The following is a 26,914-nucleotide window of genomic DNA, read 5'->3' on the forward strand; positions in this document are numbered from 1 at the left end:
ACTACATCACACATGTCCAGACCCACTAGAACACACCTCCATCTCCATTAACTACATCACACCTGTCCACTAGAACACACCTCCATCTCCATTAACAACATCACACCTGTCCAGACCCACTAGAACACACCTCCATCTCCATTAACTACATCACACCTGCCCAGTCCCACTAGAACACACCTCCATCTCCATTAACTACATCACACCTGCCCAGACCCACTAGAACACACCTCCATCTTCATTAACTACATGACACCTGTCCAGACCCACTAGAACACACCTCCATCTCCATTAACTACATCACACCTGCCCAGACCCACTAGAACACACCTCCATCTCCATTAACTACATCACACCTGTCCAGACCCACTAGAACACACCTCCATCTCCATTAACTACATCACACCTGTCCACTAGAACACACCCCCATCTCCATTAACTACATTACACCTGTCCAGACCCACTAGAACACATCTCCATCTCCATTAACTACATCACACCTGTCCAGACCCACTAGAACACACTCCCATCTCCATTAACTACATCACACCTGCCCAGACCCACTAGAACACACCTCCATCTCCATTAACTACATCACACCTGTCCACTAGAACACACCTCCATCTCCATTAACTACATCACACCTGCCCAGACCCACTAGAACACACCTCCATCTCCATTAACTACATCACACCTGCCCAGACCCACTAGAACACACCTCCATCTCATCACACCTGTCCAGACCCACTAGAACACACCTCCATCTCCATTAACTACATCACACCTGTCCAGACCCACTAGAACACACCTCCATCTCCATTAACTACAACACACCTGTCCACTAGAACACACCCCCATCTCCATTAACTACATCACACCTGTCCAGACCCACTAGAACACACCTCCATCTCCATTAACTACATCACACCTGTCCAGACCCACTAGAACACACCATCTCCATTAACTACATCACACCTGCCCAGACCCACTAGAACACACCTCCATCTCCATTAACTACATCACACCTGTCCAGACCCACTAGAACACACCTCCATCTCCATTAACTACATCACACCTGTCCACTAGAACACACCTCCATCTCCATTAACTACATCACACCTGTCCACTAGAACACACCTCCATCTCCATTAACTACATCACACCTGTCCAGACCCACTAGAACACACCTCCATCTCCATTAACTACATCTTACCTGTCCAGACCCACTAGAACACACCTCCATCTCCATTAACTACATCACACCTGCCCAGTCCCACTAGAACACACCTCCATCTCCATTAACTACATCACACCTGCCCAGACCCACTAGAACACACCTCCATCTCCATTAACTACATCACACCTGTCCAGACCCACTAGAACACACCTCCATCTCCATTAACTACATCACACCTGTCCAGACCACCTAGAACACACCTCCATCTCCATTAACTACATCACACCTGTCCAGACCCACTAGAACACACCTCTATCTCCATTAACTACATCACACCTGTCCACTAGAACACACCCCCATCTCCATTAACTACATCACACCTGCCCAGACCCACTAGAACACACCTCCATCTCCATTAACTACATCACACCTGTCCATACACACTAGAACACACCCCCATCTCCATTAACTACATCACACCTGCCCAGACCCACTAGAACACACCTCCATCTCCATTAACTACATCACACCTGTCCACTAGAACACACCTCCATCTCCATTAACTACATCACACCTGCCCAGACCCACTAGAACACACCTCCATCTCCATTAACTACATCACACCTGCCCAGACCCACTAGAACACACCTCCATCTCCATTAACTACATCACACCTGCCCAGACCCACTAGAACACACCTCCATCTCCATTAACTACATCACACCTGCCCAGTCCCACTAGAACACACCTCCATCTCCATTAACTACATCACACCTGCCCAGACCCACTAGAACACACCTCCATCTCCATTAACTACATAACACCTGTCCAGACCCACTAGAACACACCCCCATCTCCATTAACTACATCACACCTGCCCAGACCCACTAGAACACACCTCCATCTCCATTAACTACATCACACCTGCCCAGACCCACTAGAACACACCTCCATCTCCATTAACTACATCACACCTGCCCAGACCCACTAGAACACACCTCCATCTCCATTAACTACATCACACCTGCCCAGACCCACCTCCATCTCCATTAACTACATCACACCTGTCCAGACCCACGAGAACACACCTCCATCTCCATTAACTACATCACACCTGTCCAGACCCAATAGAACACACCTCCATCTCCATTAACTACATCACACCTGTCCACTAGAACACACCCCCATCTCCATTAACTACATCACACCTGTCCAGACCCACTAGAACACACCTCCATCTCCATTAACTACATCACACCTGTCCACACCCACTAGAACACACCTCCATCTCCATTAACTACATCACACCTGCCCAGACCCACTAGAACACACCTCCATCTCCATTAACTACATCACACCTGTCCAGACCCACTAGAACACACCCCCATCTCCATTAACTACATCACACCTGCCCAGACCCACTAGAACACACCTCCATCTCCATTAACTACATCACACCTGCCCAGACCCACTAGAACACACCTCCATCTCCATTAACTACATCACACCTGCCCAGACCCACTAGAACACACCTCCATCTCCATTAACTACATCACACCTGCCCAGACCCACTAGAACACACCTCCATCTCCATTAACTACATCACACCTGTCCAGACCCACTAGAACACACCCCCATCTCCATTAACTACATCACACCTGCCCAGACCCACTAGAACACACCTCCATCTCCATTAACTACATCACACCTGTCCACTAGAACACACCTCCATCTCCATTAACTACATCACACCTGTCCACTAGAACACACCTCCATCTCCATTAACTACATCACACCTGCCCAGACCCACTAGAACACACCTCCATCTCCATTAACTACATCACACCTGCCCAGACCCACTAGAACACACCTCCATCTCCATTAACTACATCACACCTGCCCAGTCCCACTAGAACACACCTCCATCTCCATTAACTACATCACACCTGCCCAGACCCACTAGAACACACCTCCATCTCCATTAACTACATAACACCTGTCCAGACCCACTAGAACACACCCCCATCTCCATTAACTACATCACACCTGCCCAGACCCACTAGAACACACCTCCATCTCCATTAACTACATCACACCTGCCCAGACCCACTAGAACACACCTCCATCTCCATTAACTACATCACACCTGCCCAGACCCACTAGAACACACCTCCATCTCCATTAACTACATCACACCTGCCCAGACCCACCTCCATCTCCATTAACTACATCACACCTGTCCAGACCCACGAGAACACACCTCCATCTCCATTAACTACATCACACCTGTCCAGACCCAATAGAACACACCTCCATCTCCATTAACTACATCACACCTGTCCACTAGAACACACCCCCATCTCCATTAACTACATCACACCTGTCCAGACCCACTAGAACACACCTCCATCTCCATTAACTACATCACACCTGTCCAGACCCACTAGAACACACCTCCATCTCCATTAACTACATCACACCTGCCCAGACCCACTAGAACACACCTCCATCTCCATTAACTACATCACACCTGTCCAGACCCACTAGAACACACCCCCATCTCCATTAACTACATCACACCTGCCCAGACCCACTAGAACACACCTCCATCTCCATTAACTACATCACACCTGTCCACTAGAACACACCTCCATCTCCATTAACTACATCACACCTGCCCAGACCCACTAGAACACACCTCCATCTCCATTAACTACATCACACCTGCCCAGACCCACTAGAACACACCTCCATCTCCATTAACTACATCACACCTGCCCAGACCCACTAGAACACACCTCCATCTCCATTAACTACATCACACCTGCCCAGACCCACTAGAACACACCTCCATCTCCATTAACTACATCACACCTGTCCAGACCCACTAGAACACACCTCCATCTCCATTAACTACATCACACCTGCCCAGACCCACTAGAACACACCTCCATCTCCATTAACTACATCACACCTGTCCACTAGAACACACCTCCATCTCCATTAACTACATCACACCTGCCCAGACCCACTAGAACACACCTCCATCTCCATTAACTACATCACACCTGCCCAGACCCACTAGAACACACCTCCATCTCCATTAACTACATCACACCTGCCCAGACCCACTAGAACACACCTCCATCTCCATTAACTACATCACACCTGCCCAGACCCACTAGAACACACCTCCATCTCCATTAACTACATCACACCTGTCCAGACCCACTAGAACACACCCCCATCTCCATTAACTACATCACACCTGCCCAGACCCACTAGAACACACCTCCATCTCCATTAACTACATCACACCTGTCCACTAGAACACACCTCCATCTCCATTAACTACATCACACCTGCCCAGACCCACTAGAACACACCTCCATCTCCATTAACTACATCACACCTGCCCAGACCCACTAGAACACACCTCCATCTCCATTAACTACATCACACCTGCCCAGACCCACTAGAACACACCTCCATCTCCATTAACTACATCACACCTGCCCAGACCCACCTCCATCTCCATTAACTACATCACACCTGTCCAGACCCACGAGAACACACCTCCATCTCCATTAACTACATCACACCTGTCCAGACCCAATAGAACACACCTCCATCTCCATTAACTACATCACACCTGTCCACTAGAACACACCCCCATCTCCATTAACTACATCACACCTGTCCAGACCCACTAGAACACACCTCCATCTCCATTAACTACATCACACCTGTCCAGACCCACTAGAACACACCTCCATCTCCTTTAACTACATCACACCTGCCCAGACCCACTAGAACACACCTCCATCTCCATTAACTACATCACACCTGTCCAGACCCACTAGAACACACCCCCATCTCCATTAACTACATCACACCTGCCCAGAACCACTAGAACACACCTCCATCTCCATTAACTACATCATACCTGTCCACTAGAACACACCTCCATCTCCATTAACTACATCACACCTGCCCAGACCCACTAGAACACACCTCCATCTCCATTAACTACATCACACCTGCCCAGACCCACTAGAACACACCTCCATCTCCATTAACTACATCACACCTGCCCAGACCCACTAGAACACACCTCCATCTCCATTAACTACATCACACCTGCCCAGACCCACTAGAACACACCTCCATCTCCATTAACTACATCACACCTGCCCAGACCCACCTCCATCTCCATTAACTACATCACACCTGTCCAGACCCACGAGAACACACCTCCATCTCCATTAACTACATCACACCTGTCCAGACCCACTAGAACACACCTCCATCTCCATTAACTACATCACACCTGTCCACTAGAACACACCTCCATCTCCATTAACTACATCACACCTGTCCACTAGAACACACCTCCATCTCCATTAACTACATCACACCTGTCCAGACCCACTAGAACACACCTCCATCTCCATTAACTACATCACACCTGTCCAGACCCACTAGAACACACCTCCATCTCCATTAACTACATCACACCTGTCCAGTAGAACACACCTCCATCTCCATTAACAACATCACACCTGTCCAGACCCACTAGAACACACCTCCATCTCCATTAACTACATGACACCTGTCCAGACCCACTAGAACACACCTCCATCTCAATTAACTACATCACACCTGCCAAGACCCACTAGAACACACCTCCATCTCCATTAACTACATCACACCTGTCCAGACCCACTAGAACACACCTCCATCTCCATTAACTACATTACACCTGTCCAGACCCACTAGAACACACCTCCATCTCCATTAACTACATCACACCTGTCCAGACCCACTAGAACACACCTCCATCTCCATTAACTACATCACACCTGTCCAGACCCACTAGAACACACCTCCATCTCCATTAACTACATCACACCTGTCCACTAGAACACACCTCCATCTCCATTAACTACATCACACCTGTCCACTAGAACACACCTCCATCTCCATTAACTACATCACACCTGTCCAGACCCACTAGAACACACCTCCATCTCCATTAACTACATCACACCTGTCCACTAGAACACACCTCCATCTCCATTAACAACATCACACCTGTCCAGACCCACTAGAACACACCTCCATCTCCATTAACTACATCACACCTGCCCAGTCCCACTAGAACACACCTCCATCTCCATTAACTACATCACACCTGCCCAGACCCACTAGAACACACCTCCATCTCCATTAACTACATCACACCTGTCCAGACCCACTAGAACACACCTCCATCTCCATTAACTACATCACACCTGTCCAGACCCACTAGAACACACCTCCATCTCCATTAACTACATCACACCTGTCCAGACCCACTAGAACACACCTCCATCTCCATTAACTACATCACACCTGTCCACTAGAACACACCTCCATCTCCATTAACTACATCACACCTGTCCAGACCCACTAGAACACACCTCCATCTCCATTAACTACATCACACCTGTCCCACTAGAACACACCTCCATCTCCATTAACAACATCACACCTGTCCAGACCCACTAGAACACACCTCCATCTCCATTAACTACATCACACCTGTCCAGACCCACTAGAACACACCTCCATCTCCATTAACTACATCACACCTGTCCACTAGAACACACCTCCATCTCCATTAACTACATCACACCTGTCCACTAGAACACACCTCCATCTCCATTAACTACATCACACCTGTCCAGACCCACTAGAACACACCTCCATCTCCATTAACTACATCACACCTGTCCACTAGAACACACCTCCATCTCCATTAACAACATCACACCTGTCCAGACCCACTAGAACACACCTCCATCTCCATTAACTACATCACACCTGCCCAGACCCACTAGAACACACCTCCATCTCCATTAACTACATCACACCTGCCCAGACCCACTAGAACACACCTCCATCTCCATTAACTACATCACACCTGTCCAGACCCACTAGAACACACCTCCATCTCCATTAACTACATCACACCTGTCCAGACCCACTAGAACACACCTCCATCTCCATTAACTACATCACACCTGTCCAGACCCACTAGAACACACCTCCATCTCCATTAACTACATCACACCTGTCCACTAGAACACACCTCCATCTCCATTAACTACATCACACCTGTCCAGACCCACTAGAACACACCTCCATCTCCATTAACTACATCACACCTGTCCACTAGAACACACCTCCATCTCCATTAACAACATCACACCTGTCCAGACCCACTAGAACACAGCTCCATCTCCATTAACTACATCACACCTGCCCAGACCCACTAGAACACACCTCCATCTCCATTAACTACATCACACCTGCCCAGACCCACTAGAACACACCTCCATCTCCATTAACTACATCACACCTGTCCAGACCCACTAGAACACACCTCCATCTCCATTAACTACATCACACCTGTCCAGACCCACTAGAACACACCTCCATCTCCATTAACTACATCACACCTGTCCAGACCCACTAGAACACACCTCCATCTCCATTAACTACATCACACCTGTCCACTAGAACACACCCCCATCTCCATTAACTACATCACACCTGTCCAGACCCACTAGAACACACCTCCATCTCCATTAACTACATCACACCTGTCCAGACCCACTAGAACACACCTCCATCTCCATTAACTACATCACACCTGCCCAGACCCACTAGAACACACCTCCATCTCCATTAACTACATCACACCTGTCCAGACCCACTAGAACACACCCCCATCTCCATTAACTACATCACACCTGCCCAGACCCACTAGAACACACCTCCATCTCCATTAACTACATCACACCTGTCCACTAGAACACACCTCCATCTCCATTAACTACATCACACCTGTCCACTAGAACACACCTCCATCTCCATTAACAACATCACACCTGCCCAGTCCCACTAGAACACACCTCCATCTCCATTAACTACATCACACCTGCCCAGACCCACTAGAACACACCTCCATCTCCATTAACTACATCACACCTGTCCAGACCCACTAGAACACACCTCCATCTCCATCAACTACATCACACCTGTCCAGACCCACTAGAACACACCTCCATCTCCATTAACTACATCACACCTGTCCAGACCCACTAGAACACACCTCCATCTCCATTAACTACATCACACCTGTCCACTAGAACACACCTCCATCTCCATTAACTACATCACACCTGTCCAGACCCACTAGAACACACCTCCATCTCCATTAACTACATCACACCTGTCCACTAGAACACACCTCCATCTCCATTAACTACATCACACCTGTCCAGACCCACTAGAACACACCCCCATCTCCATTAACTACATCACACCTGCCCAGACCCACTAGAACACACCTCCATCTCCATTAACTACATCACACCTGTCCACTAGAACACACCTCCATCTCCATTAACTACATCACACCTGTCCACTAGAACACACCTCCATCTCCATTAACAACATCACACCTGCCCAGTCCCACTAGAACACACCTCCATCTCCATTAACTACATCACACCTGCCCAGACCCACTAGAACACACCTCCATCTCCATTAACTACATCACACCTGTCCAGACCCACTAGAACACACCTCCATCTCCATTAACTACATCACACCTGTCCAGACCCACTAGAACACACCTCCATCTCCATTAACTACATCACACCTGTCCAGACCCACTAGAACACACCTCCATCTCCATTAACTACATCACACCTGTCCACTAGAACACACCTCCATCTCCATTAACTACATCACACCTGTCCAGACCCACTAGAACACACCTCCATCTCCATTAACTACATCACACCTGTCCACTAGAACACACCTCCATCTCCATTAACAACATCACACCTGTCCAGACCCACTAGAACACAGCTCCATCTCCATTAACTACATCACACCTGCCCAGTCCCACTAGAACACACCTCCATCTCCATTAACTACATCACACCTGCCCAGACCCACTAGAACACACCTCCATCTCCATTAACTACATCACACCTGTCCAGACCCACTAGAACACACCTCCATCTCCATTAACTACATCACACCTGTCCAGACCCACTAGAACACACCTCCATCTCCATTAACTACATCACACCTGTCCAGACCCACTAGAACACACCTCCATCTCCATTAACTACATCACACCTGTCCACTAGAACACACCCCCATCTCCATTAACTACATCACACCTGTCCAGACCCACTAGAACACACCTCCATCTCCATTAACTACATCACACCTGTCCAGACCCACTAGAACACACCTCCATCTCCATTAACTACATCACACCTGCACAGACCCACTAGAACACACCTCCATCTCCATTAACTACATCACACCTGTCCAGACCCACTAGAACACACCCCCATCTCCATTAACTACATCACACCTGCCCAGACCAACTAGAACACACCTCCATCTCCATTAACTACATCACACCTGTCCACTAGAACACACCTCCATCTCCATTAACTACATCACACTTGCCCAGACCCACTAGAACACACCTCCATCTCCATTAACTACATCACACCTGCCCAGACCCACTAGAACACACCCCCATCTCCATTAACTACATCACACCTGCCCAGACCCACTAGAACACACCTCCATCTCCATTAACTACATCACACCTGCCCAGACCCACTAGAACACACCTCCATCTCCATTAACTACATCACACCTGCCCAGACCCACTAGAACACACCTCCATCTCCATTAACTACATCACACCTGCCCAGACCCATCTCCATCTCCATTAACTACATCACACCTGTCCAGACACACGAGAACACACCTCCATCTCCATTAACTACATCACACCTGCCCAGACCCACTAGAACACACCTCCATCTCCATTAACTACATCACACCTGCCCAGACCCACTAGAACACACCTCCATCTCCATTAACTACATCACACCTGCCCAGACCCACCTCCATCTCCATTAACTACATCACACCTGTCCAGACCCACGAGAACACACCTCCATCTCCATTAACTACATCACACCTGTCCAGACCCAATAGAACACACCTCCATCTCCATTAACTACATCACACCTGTCCCACTAGAACACACCCCCATCTCCATTAACTACATCACACCTGTCCAGACCCACTAGAACACACCTCCATCTCCATTAACTACATCACACCTGTCCAGACCCACTAGAACACACCTCCATCTCCATTAACTACATCACACCTGCCCAGACCCACTAGAACACACCTCCATCTCCATTAACTACATCACACCTGTCCAGACCCACTAGAACACACCCCCATCTCCATTAACTACATCACACCTGCCCAGACCCACTAGAACACACCTCCATCTCCATTAACTACATCACACCTGTCCACTAGAACACACCTCCATCTCCGTTAACTACATCACACCTGCCCAGACCCACTAGAACACACCTCCATCTCCATTAACTACATCACACCTGCCCAGACCCACTAGAACACACCTCCATCTCCATTAACTACATCACACCTGCCCAGACCCACTAGAACACACCTCCATCTCCATTAACTACATCACACCTGCCCAGACCCACTAGAACACACCTCCATCTCCATTAACTACATCACACCTGCCCAGACCCACCTCCATCTCCATTAACTACATCACACCTGTCCAGACCCACGAGAACACACCTCCATCTCCATTAACTACATCACACCTGTCCAGACCCACTAGAACACACCTCCATCTCCATTAACTACATCACACCTGTCCACTAGAACACACCTCCATCTCCATTAACTACATCACACCTGTCCACTAGAACACACCTCCATCTCCATTAACTACATCACACCTGTCCAGACCCACTAGAACACACCTCCATCTCCATTAACTACATCACACCTGTCCAGACCCACTAGAACACACCTCCATCTCCATTAACTACATCACACCTGTCCAGTAGAACACACCTCCATCTCCATTAACAACATCACACCTGTCCAGACCCACTAGAACACACCTCCATCTCCATTAACTACATGACACCTGTCCAGACCCACTAGAACACACCTCCATCTCCATTAACTACATCACACCTGTCCAGACCCACTAGAACACACCTCCATCTCCATTAACTACATCACACCTGTCCAGACCCACTAGAACACACCTCCATCTCCATTAACTACATCACACCTGTCCAGACCCAATAGAACACACCTCCATCTCCATTAACTACATCACACCTGTCCACTAGAACACACCTCCATCTCCATTAACTACATCACACCTGTCCACTAGAACACACCTCCATCTCCATTAACAACATCACACCTGTCCAGACCCACTAGAACACAGCTCCATCTCCATTAACTACATCACACCTGCCCAGTCCCACTAGAACACACCTCCATCTCCATTAACTACATCACACCTGTCCAGACCCACTAGAACACACCTCCATCTCCATTAACTACATCACACCTGTCCAGACCCACTAGAACACACCTCCATCTCCATTAACTACATCACACCTGTCCAGACCCACTAGAACACACCTCCATCTCCATTAACTACATCACACCTGTCCAGACCCACTAGAACACACCTCCATCTCCATTAACTACATCACACCTGTCCACTAGAACACACCCCCCATCTCCATTAACTACATCACACCTGTCCAGACCCACTAGAACACACCTCCATCTCCATTAACTACATCACACCTGTCCAGACCCACTAGAACACACCTCCATCTCCATTAACTACATCACACCTGCCCAGACCCACTAGAACACACCTCCATCTCCATTAACTACATCACACCTGTCCAGACCCACTAGAACACACCCCCATCTCCATTAACTACATCACACCTGCCCAGACCCACTAGAACACACCTCCATCTCCATTAACTACATCACACTTGCCCAGACCCACTAGAACACACCTCCATCTCCATTAACTACATCACACCTGCCCAGACCCACTAGAACACACCCCCATCTCCATTAACTACATCACACCTGCCCAGACCCACTAGAACACACCTCCATCTCCATTAACTACATCACACCTGCCCAGACCCACTAGAACACACCTCCATCTCCATTAACTACATCACACCTGCCCAGACCCACTAGAACACACCTCCATCTCCATTAACTACATCACACCTGCCCAGACCCATCTCCATCTCCATTAACTACATCACACCTGTCCAGACCCACGAGAACACACCTCCATCTCCATTAACTACATCACACCTGCCCAGACCCACTAGAACACACCTCCATCTCCATTAACTACATCACACCTGCCCAGACCCACTAGAACACACCTCCATCTCCATTAACTACATCACACCTGCCCAGACCCACCTCCATCTCCATTAACTACATCACACCTGTCCAGACCCACGAGAACACACCTCCATCTCCATTAACTACATCACACCTGTCCAGACCCAATAGAACACACCTCCATCTCCATTAACTACATCACACCTGTCCACTAGAACACACCCCCATCTCCATTAACTACATCACACCTGTCCAGACCCACTAGAACACACCTCCATCTCCATTAACTACATCACACCTGTCCAGACCCACTAGAACACACCTCCATCTCCATTAACTACATCACACCTGCCCAGACCCACTAGAACACACCTCCATCTCCATTAACTACATCACACCTGTCCAGACCCACTAGAACACACCCCCATCTCCATTAACTACATCACACCTGCCCAGACCCACTAGAACACACCTCCATCTCCATTAACTACATCACACCTGTCCACTAGAACACACCTCCATCTCCGTTAACTACATCACACCTGCCCAGACCCACTAGAACACACCTCCATCTCCATTAACTACATCACACCTGCCCAGACCCACTAGAACACACCTCCATCTCCATTAACTACATCACACCTGCCCAGACCCACTAGAACACACCTCCATCTCCATTAACTACATCACACCTGCCCAGACCCACTAGAACACACCTCCATCTCCATTAACTACATCACACCTGCCCAGACCCACCTCCATCTCCATTAACTACATCACACCTGTCCAGACCCACGAGAACACACCTCCATCTCCATTAACTACATCACACCTGTCCAGACCCACTAGAACACACCTCCATCTCCATTAACTACATCACACCTGTCCACTAGAACACACCTCCATCTCCATTAACTACATCACACCTGTCCACTAGAACACACCTCCATCTCCATTAACTACATCACACCTGTCCAGACCCACTAGAACACACCTCCATCTCCATTAACTACATCACACCTGTCCAGACCCACTAGAACACACCTCCATCTCCATTAACTACATCACACCTGTCCAGTAGAACACACCTCCATCTCCATTAACAACATCACACCTGTCCAGACCCACTAGAACACACCTCCATCTCCATTAACTACATGACACCTGTCCAGACCCACTAGAACACACCTCCATCTCCATTAACTACATCACACCTGCCCAGACCCACTAGAACACACCTCCATCTCCATTAACTACATCACACCTGTCCAGACCCACTAGAACACACCTCCATCTCCATTAACTACATCACACCTGTCCAGACCCACTAGAACACAACTCCATCTCCATTAACTACATCACACCTGTCCAGACCCACTAGAACACACCTCCATCTCCATTAACTACATCACACCTGTCCAGACCCACTAGAACACACCTCCATCTCCATTAACTACATCACACCTGTCCACCACTAGAACACACCTCCATCTCCATTAACTACATCACACCTGTCCACTAGAACACACCTCCATCTCCATTAACTACATCACACCTGTCCAGACCCACTAGAACACACCTCCATCTCCATTAACTACATCACACCTGTCCACTAGAACACACCTCCATCTCCATTAACAACATCACACCTGTCCAGACCCACTAGAACACACCTCCATCTCCATTAACTACATCACACCTGCCCAGTCCTACTAGAACACACCTCCATCTCCATTAACTACATCACACCTGCCCAGACCCACTAGAACACACCTCCATCTCCATTAACTACATCACACCTGTCCAGACCCACTAGAACACACCTCCATCTCCATTAACTACATCACACGTGTCCAGACCCACTAGAACACACCTCCATCTCCATTAACTACATCACACCTGTCCACTAGAACACACCTCCATCTCCATTAACTACATCACACCTGTCCAGACCCACTAGAACACACCTCCATCTCCATTAACTACATCACACCTGTCCACTAGAACACACCTCCATCTCCATTAACAACATCACACCTGTCCAGACCCACTAGAACACAGCTCCATCTCCATTAACTACATCACACCTGCCCAGTCCCACTAGAACACACCTCCATCTCCATTAACTACATCACACCTGCCCAGACCCACTAGAACACACCTCCATCTCCATTAACTACATCACACCTGTCCAGACCCACTAGAACACACCTCCATCTCCATTAACTACATCACACCTGTCCAGACCCACTAGAACACAGCTCCATCTCCATTAACTACATCACACCTGCCCAGTCCCACTAGAACACACCTCCATCTCCATTAACTACATCACACCTGTCCACTAGAACACACCTCCATCTCCATTAACTACATCACACCTGTCCAGACCCACTAGAACACACCTCCATCTCCATTAACTACATCACACCTGTCCACTAGAACACACCTCCATCTCCATTAACAACATCACACCTGTCCAGACCCACTAGAACACACCTCCATCTCCATTAACTACATCACACCTGCCCAGTCCCACTAGAACACACCTCCATCTCCATTAACTACATCACACCTGCCCAGACCCACTAGAACACACCTCCATCTCCATTAACTACATCACACCTGTCCAGACCCACTAGAACACACCTCCATCTCCATTAACTACATCACACGTGTCCAGACCCACTAGAACACACCTCCATCTCCATTAACTACATCACACCTGTCCACTAGAACACACCTCCATCTCCATTAACTACATCAGACCTGTCCAGACCCACTAGAACACACCTCCATCTCCATTAACTACATCACACCTGTCCACTAGAACACACCTCCATCTCCATTAACAACATCACACCTGTCCAGACCCACTAGAACACAGCTCCATCTCCATTAACTACATCACACCTGCCCAGTCCCACTAGAACACACCTCCATCTCCATTAACTACATCACACCTGCCCAGACCCACTAGAACACACCTCCATCTCCATTAACTACATCACACCTGTCCAGACCCACTAGAACACACCTCCATCTCCATTAACTACATCACACCTGTCCAGACCCACTAGAACACAGCTCCATCTCCATTAACTACATCACACCTGCCCAGTCCCACTAGAACACACCTCCATCTCCATTAACTACATCACACCTGCCCAGACCCACTAGAACACACCTCCATCTCCATTAACTACATCACACCTGTCCAGACCCACTAGAACACACCTCCATCTCCATTAACTACATCACACCTGTCCAGACCCACTAGAACACACCTCCATCTCCATTAACTACATCACACCTGTCCAGACCCACTAGAACACACCTCCATCTCCATTAACTACATCACACCTGTCCACTAGAACACACCCCCCATCTCCATTAACTACATCACACCTGTCCAGACCCACTAGAACACACCTCCATCTCCATTAACTACATCACACCTGTCCAGACCCACTAGAACACACCTCCATCTCCATTAACTACATCACACCTGCCCAGACCCACTAGAACACACCTCCATCTCCATTAACTACATCACACCTGTCCAGACCCACTAGAACACACCCCCATCTCCATTAACTACATCACACCTGCCCAGACCCACTAGAACACACCTCCATCTCCATTAACTACATCACACCTGTCCACTAGAACACACCTCCATCTCCATTAACTACATCACACTTGCCCAGACCCACTAGAACACACCTCCATCTCCATTAACTACATCACACCTGCCCAGACCCACTAGAACACACCTCCATCTCCATTAACTACATCACACCTGCCCAGACCCACTAGAACACACCTCCATCTCCATTAACTACATCACACCTGCCCAGACCCACTAGAACACACCTCCATCTCCATTAACTACATCACACCTGCCCAGACCCACCTCCATCTCCATTAACTACATCACACCTGTCCAGACCCACGAGAACACACCTCCATCTCCATTAACTACATCACACCTGTCCAGACCCACTAGAACACACCTCCATCTCCATTAACTACATCACACCTGTCCACTAGAACACACCTCCATCTCCATTAACTACATCACACCTGTGCCCACTAGAACACACCTCCATCTCCATTAACTACATCACACCTGTCCAGACCCACTAGAACACACCTCCATCTCCATTAACTACATCACACCTGTCCAGACCCACTAGAACACACCTCCATCTCCATTAACTACATCACACCTGTCCAGTAGAACACACCTCCATCTCCATTAACAACATCACACCTGTCCAGACCCACTAGAACACACCTCCATCTCCATTAACTACATGACACCTGTCCAGACCCACTAGAACACACCTCCATCTCCATTAACTACATCACACCTGCCCAGACCCACTAGAACACACCTCCATCTCCATTAACTACATCACACCTGTCCAGACCCACTAGAACACACCTCCATCTCCATTAACTACATCACACCTGTCCACTAGAACACACCCCCATCTCCATTAACTACATCACACCTGTCCAGACCCACTAGAACACACCTCCATCTCCATTAACTACATCACACCTGTCCAGACCCACTAGAACACACCTCCATCTCCATTAACTACATGACACCTGCCCAGACCCACTAGAACACACCTCCATCTCCATTAACTACATCATGCCTGTCCAGACCCACTAGAACACACCCCCCATCTCCATTAACTACATCACACCTGCCCAGACCCACTAGAACACACCTCCATCTCCATTAACTACATCACACCTGTCCACTAGAACACACCTCCATCTCCATTAACTACATCACACCTGCCCAGACCCACTAGAACACACCTCCATCTCCATTAACTACATCACACCTGCCCAGACCCACTAGAACACACCTCCATCTCATCACACCTGTCCAGACCCACTAGAACACACCTCCATCTCCATTAACTACATCACACCTGTCCAGACCCACTAGAACACACCTCCATCTCCATTAACTACATCACACCTGTCCAGACCCACTAGAACTCACCTCCATCTCCATTAACTACATCACACCTGCCCAGACCCACTAGAACACACCTCCATCTCCATTAACTACATCACACCTGCCCAGCCCCACTAGAACACACCTCCATCTCCATTAACTACATCACACCTGCCCAGACCCACTAGAACACACCTCCATCTCCATTAACTACATCACACCTGCCCAGACCCAGTAGAACACACCTCCATCTCCATTAACTACATCACACCTGCCCAGACCCACCTTCATCTCCATTAACTACATCACACCTGTCCAGACCCACGAGAACACACCTCCATCTCCATTAACTACATCACACCTGTCCAGACCCACTAGAACACACCTCCATCTCCATTAACTACATCACACCTGTCCAGACCCACTAGAACACACCTCCATCTCCATTAACTACATTACACCTGTCCAGACCCACTAGAACACACCTCCATCTCCATTAACTACATCACACCTGTCCAGACCCACGAGAACACACCTCCATCTCCATTAACTACATCACACCTGTCCAGACCCACTAGAACACACCTCCATCTCCATTAACTACATAACACCTGTCCACTAGAACACACCTCCATCTCCATTAACTACATCACACCTGTCCAGACCCACTAGAACACACCTCCATCTCCATTAACTACATCACACCTGTCCAGACCCACTAGAACACACCTCCATCTCCATTAACTACATCACACCTGTCCAGTAGAACACACCTCCATCTCCATTAACAACATCACACCTGTCCAGACCCACTAGAACACACCTCCATCTCCATTAACTACATGACACCTGTCCAGACCCACTAGAACACACCTCCATCTCCATTAACTACATCACACCTGTCCACTAGAACACACCCCCATCTCCATTAACTACATCACACCTGTCCAGACCCACTAGAACACACCTCCATCTCCATTAACTACATCACACCTGTCCAGACCCACTAGAACACACCTCCATCTCCATTAACTACATGACACCTGCCCAGACCCACTAGAACACACCTCCATCTCCATTAACTACATCACACCTGTCCAGACCCACTAGAACACACCCCCATCTCCATTAACGACATCACACCTGCCCAGACCCACTAGAACACACCTCCATCTCCATTAACTACATCACACCTGTCCACTAGAACACACCTCCATCTCCATTAACTACATCACACCTGCCCAGACCCACTAGAACACACCTCCATCTCCATTAACTACATCACACCTGCCCAGACCCACTAGAACACACCTCCATCTCCATTAACTACATCACACCTGCCCAGACCCACTAGAACACACCTCCATCTCATCACACCTGTCCAGACCCACTAGAACACACCTCCATCTCCATTAACTACATCACACCTGTCCAGACCCACTAGAACACACCTCCATCTCCATTAACTACATCACACCTGCCCAGACCCACTAGAACACACCTCCATCTCCATTAACTACATCACACCTGCCCAGACCCACTAGAACACACCTCCATCTCCATTAACTACATCACACCTGCCCAGACCCACTAGAACACACCTCCATCTCCATTAACTACATCACACCTGCCCAGACCCACTAGAACACACCTCCATCTCCATTAACTACATCACACCTGTCCAGACCCACCTTCATCTCCATTAACTACATCACACCTGTCCAGACCCACGAGAACACACCTCCATCTCCATTAACTACATCACACCTGTCCAGACCCACTAGAACACACCTCCATCTCCATTAACTACATCACACCTGTCCAGACCCACTAGAACACACCTCCATCTCCATTAACTACATCACACCTGTCCAGACCCACTAGAACACACCTCCATCTCCATTAACTACATCACACCTGTCCACTAGAACACACCTCCATCTCCATTAACTACATCACACCTGTCCAGACCCACTAGAACACACCTCCATCTCCATTAACTACATCACACCTGTCCACTAGAACACACCTCCATCTCCATTAACTACATCACACCTGTCCAGACCCACTAGAACACACCTCCATCTCCATTAACTACATCACACCTGTCCAGACCCACTAGAACACACCTCCATCTCCATTAACTACATCACACCTGTCCACTAGAACACACCTCCATCTCCATTAACTACATCACACCTGTCCAGACCCACTAGAACACACCTCCATCTCCATTAACTACATCACACCTGTCCACTAGAACACACCTCCATCTCCATTAACTACATCACACCTGTCCACTAGAACACACCTCCATCTCCATTAACTACATCACACCTGCCCAGACCCACTAGAACACACCTCCATCTCCATTAACTACATCACACCTGTCCAGACCCACTAGAACACACCTCCATCTCCATTAACTACATCACACCTGTCCAGACCCACTAGAACACACCTCCATCTCCATTAACTACATCACACCTGTCCACTAGAACACACCTCCATCTCCATTAACAACATCACACCTGTCCAGACCCACTAGAACACAGCTCCATCTCCATTAACTACATCACACCTGCCCAGTCCCACTAGAACACACCTCCATCTCCATTAACTACATCACACCTGCCCAGACCCACTAGAACACACCTCCATCTCCATTAACTACATCACACCTGTCCAGACCCACTAGAACACACCTCCATCTCCATTAACTACATCACACCTGTCCAGACCCACTAGAACACAGCTCCATCTCCATTAACTACATCACACCTGCCCAGTCCCACTAGAACACACCTCCATCTCCATTAACTACATCACACCTGCCCAGACCCACTAGAACACACCTCCATCTCCATTAACTACATCACACCTGTCCAGACCCACTAGAACACACCTCCATCTCCATTAACTACATCACACCTGTCCAGACCCACTAGAACACACCTCCATCTCCATTAACTACATCACACCTGTCCAGACCCACTAGAACACACCTCCATCTCCATTAACTACATCACACCTGTCCACTAGAACACACCCCCATCTCCATTAACTACATCACACCTGTCCAGACCCACTAGAACACACCTCCATCTCCATTAACTACATCACACCTGTCCAGACCCACTAGAACACACCTCCATCTCCATTAACTACATCACACCTGCCCAGACCCACTAGAACACACCTCCATCTCCATTAACTACATCACACCTGTCCAGACCCACTAGAACACACCCCCATCTCCATTAACTACATCACACCTGCCCAGACCCACTAGAACACACCTCCATCTCCATTAACTACATCACACCTGTCCACTAGAACACACCTCCATCTCCATTAACTACATCACACTTGCCCAGACCCACTAGAACACACCTCCATCTCCATTAACTACATCACACCTGCCCAGACCCACTAGAACACACCTCCATCTCCATTAACTACATCACACCTGCCCAGACCCACTAGAACACACCTCCATCTCCATTAACTACATCACACCTGCCCAGACCCACTAGAACACACCTCCATCTCCATTAACTACATCACACCTGCCCAGACCCACCTCCATCTCCATTAACTACATCACACCTGTCCAGACCCACGAGAACACACCTCCATCTCCATTAACTACATCACACCTGTCCAGACCCACTAGAACACACCTCCATCTCCATTAACTACATCACACCTGTCCACTAGAACACACCTCCATCTCCATTAACTACATCACACCTGTCCACTAGAACACACCTCCATCTCCATTAACTACATCACACCTGTCCAGACCCACTAGAACACACCTCCATCTCCATTAACTACATCACACCTGTCCAGACCCACTAGAACACACCTCCATCTCCATTAACTACATCACACCTGTCCAGTAGAACACACCTCCATCTCCATTAACAACATCACACCTGTCCAGACCCACTAGAACACACCTCCATCTCCATTAACTACATGACACCTGTCCAGACCCACTAGAACACACCTCCATCTCCATTAACTACATCACACCTGCCCAGACCCACTAGAACACACCTCCATCTCCATTAACTACATCACACCTGTCCAGACCCACTAGAACACACCTCCATCTCCATTAACTACATCACACCTGTCCACTAGAACACACCCCCATCTCCATTAACTACATCACACCTGTCCAGACCCACTAGAACACACCTCCATCTCCATTAACTACATCACACCTGTCCAGACCCACTAGAACACACCTCCATCTCCATTAACTACATGACACCTGCCCAGACCCACTAGAACACACCTCCATCTCCATTAACTACATCATGCCTGTCCAGACCCACTAGAACACACCCCCATCTCCATTAACTACATCACACCTGCCCAGACCCACTAGAACACACCTCCATCTCCATTAACTACATCACACCTGTCCACTAGAACACACCTCCATCTCCATTAACTACATCACACCTGCCCAGACCCACTAGAACACACCTCCATCTCCATTAACTACATCACACCTGCCCAGACCCACTAGAACACACCTCCATCTCATCACACCTGTCCAGACCCACTAGAACACACCTCCATCTCCATTAACTACATCACACCTGTCCAGACCCACTAGAACACACCTCCATCTCCATTAACTACATCACACCTGTCCAGACCCACTAGAACACACCTCCATCTCCATTAACTACATCACACCTGCCCAGACCCACTAGAACACACCTCCATCTCCATTAACTACATCACACCTGCCCAGACCCACTAGAACACACCTCCATCTCCATTAACTACATCACACCTGCCCGACCCACTAGAACACACCTCCATCTCCATTAACTACATCACACCTGCCCAGACCCAGTAGAACACACCTCCATCTCCATTAACTACATCACACCTGCCCAGACCCACCTTCATCTCCATTAACTACATCACACCTGTCCAGACCCACGAGAACACACCTCCATCTCCATTAACTACATCACACCTGTCCAGACCCACTAGAACACACCTCCATCTCCATTAACTACATCACACCTGTCCAGACCCACTAGAACACACCTCCATCTCCATTAACTACATCACACCTGTCCAGACCCACTAGAACACACCTCCATCTCCATTAACTACATCACACCTGTCCAGACCCACGAGAACACACCTCCATCTCCATTAACTACATCACACCTGTCCAGACCCACTAGAACACACCTCCATCTCCATTAACTACATAACACCTGTCCACTAGAACACACCTCCATCTCCATTAACTACATCACACCTGTCCAGACCCACTAGAACACACCTCCATCTCCATTAACTACATCACACCTGTCCAGACCCACTAGAACACACCTCCATCTCCATTAACTATCACACCTGTCCACTAGAACACACCTCCATCTCCATTAACTACATCACGCCTGTCCAGACCCACTAGAACACACCTCCATCTCCATTAACTACATCACACCTGTCCAGACCCACTAGAACACACCTCCATCTCCATTAACTACATCACACCTGTCCAGACCCACTAGAACACACCTCCATCTCCATTAACTACATCACACCTGTCCAGACCCACTAGAACACACCTCCATCTCCATTAACTACATCACACCTGCCCAGACCCACTAGAACACACCTCCATCTCCATTAACTCATCACACCTGTCCGGACCCACTAGAACACACCTCCATCTCCATTAACTACATCACACCTGCCCAGACCCACTAGAACACACCTCCATCTCCATTAACTACATCACACCTGTCCAGACCCACTAGAACACACCTCCATCTCCATTAACTACATCACACCTGCCCAGACCCACTAGAACACACCTCCATCTCCATTAACTACATCACACCTGCCCAGACCCACTAGAACACACCTCCATCTCCATTAACTACATCACACCTGCCCAGACCCACTAGAACACACCTCCATCTCCATTAACTACATCACACCTGCCCAGACCCAGTAGAACACACCTCCATCTCCATTAACTACATCACACCTGCCCAGACCCACTAGAACACACCTCCATCTCCATTAACTACATCACACCTGTCCAGACCCACGAGAACACACCTCCATCTCCATTAACTACATCACACCTGTCCAGACCCACTAGAACACACCTCCATCTCCATTAACTACATCACACCTGTCCAGACCCACTAGAACACACCTCCATCTCCATTAACTACATCACACCTGTCCAGACCCACTAGAACACACCTCCATCTCCATTAACTACATCACACCTGTCCAGACCCACTAGAACACACCTCCATCTCCATTAACTACATCACACCTGTCCAGACCCACTAGAACACACCTCCATCTCCATTAACTACATCACACCTGTCCGACCACTAGAACACACCTCCATCTCCATTAACTACATCACACCTGTCCACTAGAACACACCTCCATCTCCATTAACTACATCACACCTGTCCAGACCCACTAGAACACACCTCCATCTCCATTAACTACATCACACCTGTCCCAGTAGAACACACCTCCATCTCCATTAACAACATCACACCTGTCCAGACCCACTAGAACACACCTCCATCTCCATTAACTACATGACACCTGTCCAGACCCACTAGAACACACCTCCATCTCCATTAACTACATCACACCTGTCCAGTAGAACACACCCCCATCTCCATTAACAACATCACACCTGTCCAGACCCACTAGAACACACCTCCATCTCCATTAACTACATCACACCTGTCCAGACCCACTAGAACACACCTCCATCTCCATTAACTACATGACACCTGCCCAGACCCACTAGAACACACCTCCATCTCCATTAACTACATCACACCTGTCCAGACCCACTAGAACACACCCCCATCTCCATTAACGACATCACACCTGCCCAGACCCACTAGAACACACCTCCATCTCCATTAACTACATCACACCTGTCCACTAGAACACACCTCCATCTCCATTAACTACATCACACCTGCCCAGACCCACTAGAACACACCTCCATCTCCATTAACTACATCACACCTGCCCAGACCCACTAGAACACACCTCCATCTCCATTAACTACATCACACCTGCCCAGACCCACTAGAACACACCTCCATCTCATCACACCTGTCCAGACCCACTAGAACACACCTCCATCTCCATTAACTACATCACACCTGTCCAGACCCACTAGAACACACCTCCATCTCCATTAACTACATCACACCTGCCCAGACCCACTAGAACACACCTCCATCTCCATTAACTACATCACACCTGCCCAGACCCACTAGAACACACCTCCATCTCCATTAACTACATCACACCTGCCCAGACCCACTAGAACACACCTCCATCTCCATTAACTACATCACACCTGCCCAGACCCACTAGAACACACCTCCATCTCCATTAACTACATCACACCTGTCCAGACCCACCTTCATCTCCATTAACTACATCACACCTGTCCAGACCCACGAGAACACACCTCCATCTCCATTAACTACATCACACCTGTCCAGACCCACTAGAACACACCTCCATCTCCATTAACTACATCACACCTGTCCAGACCCACTAGAACACACCTCCATCTCCATTAACTACATCACACCTGTCCAGACCCACTAGAACACACCTCCATCTCCATTAACTACATCACACCTGTCCACTAGAACACACCTCCATCTCCATTAACTACATCACACCTGTCCAGACCCACTAGAACACACCTCCATCTCCATTAACTACATCACACCTGTCCACTAGAACACACCTCCATCTCCATTAACTACATCACACCTGTCCAGACCCACTAGAACACACCTCCATCTCCATTAACTACATCACACCTGTCCAGACCCACTAGAACACACCTCCATCTCCATTAACTACATCACACCTGTCCAGACCCACTAGAACACACCTCCATCTCCATTAACTACATCACACCTGTCCACTAGAACACACCTCCATCTCCATTAACTACATCACACCTGTCCAGACCCACTAGAACACACCTCCATCTCCATTAACTACATCACACCTGTCCACTAGAACACACCTCCATCTCCATTAACTACATCACACCTGTCCACTAGAACACACCTCCATCTCCATTAACTACATCACACCTGCCCAGACCCACTAGAACACACCTCCATCTCCATTAACTACATCACACCTGTCCAGACCCACTAGAACACACCTCCATCTCCATTAACTACATCACACCTGTCCAGACCCACTAGAACACACCTCCATCTCCATTAACTACATCACACCTGCCCAGACCCACTAGAACACACCTCCATCTCCATTAACTACATCACACCTGTCCAGACCCACTAGAACACACCCCCATCTCCAACGCCCGCATCAGCAGCATTTTATTTCTCTCCGTCACTTTCATCTTTTAGATAATAAAGAATTTGACCTTTCTATTGAATTAACAACAGAGGATCGGTTGATTTCCATGTTTTAATTAAGTATAATATTTAAGATGATTGACGAGAAAAGTATCGTCCAACCATCGAGTATCTCATTGCACCCTCATATGCCATGTTTTGAAATATGCAGACAGACGGATTAAAAGTAAGTTTACATTATAATACTGTACTTCTGACAGCCAACTTTCTAACTCCGCCCATAACTTTATGACGTCATAACATTCCCAGAAGGATTATTGAGTCATTGTTAGTTTTACACTGAAGACATGACTCTGCTGTTGTGCTGTAGAATTTGTCAGTTGGAATAGTGATAGATTTTTTAAATGAGTTGCAAAATGAATAGGAAATATAGTCAAGACGTTGACAAGGTTATAAATAATGATTTTTAATTGGAATAATAATTGTGTAATAATAATAATAATTGTGTCCTTCAAACTTTGCTTTCGTCAAAGAATCCTCCATTTGCAGCAATTACAGCCTTGCAGATCTTTGGCATTCTAGTTGTCAATTTGTTGAGGTAATCTGAAGAGATTTCACCCCATGCTTCCTGAAGCGCCTCCCACAAATTGGATTGGATTGATGGGCACTTCTTACGTATCATATGACCAAGCTGCTCACCACAACAGCTCAATATGGTTAAGATCCAGTGACTGTGCTGACCACTCCATTATAGACAGAATACCAGCTGACTGTTTCTTCCCTAAATAGTTCTTGCATAGTTTGGAGCTGTGCTTTGGGTCATTGTCCTGTTGTTGGAGGAAATTAGCTCCAATTAAGCACCGTCCACAGGGTATGGCATGGCGTTGCAAAATGGAGTGATAGCCTTCCTTCTTCAAGATCCCTTTTACCCTGTACAAATCTCCCACTTTACCACCACCAAAGCACCCCCAGACCATCACATTGCCTCCACCATGCTTGACAGAAGGCGTCAAG

This window comes from Salmo salar, unplaced genomic scaffold, assembly GCF_905237065.1.
Source record: "Salmo salar unplaced genomic scaffold, Ssal_v3.1, whole genome shotgun sequence".
Classification (NCBI taxonomy): domain Eukaryota; kingdom Metazoa; phylum Chordata; class Actinopteri; order Salmoniformes; family Salmonidae; genus Salmo; species Salmo salar.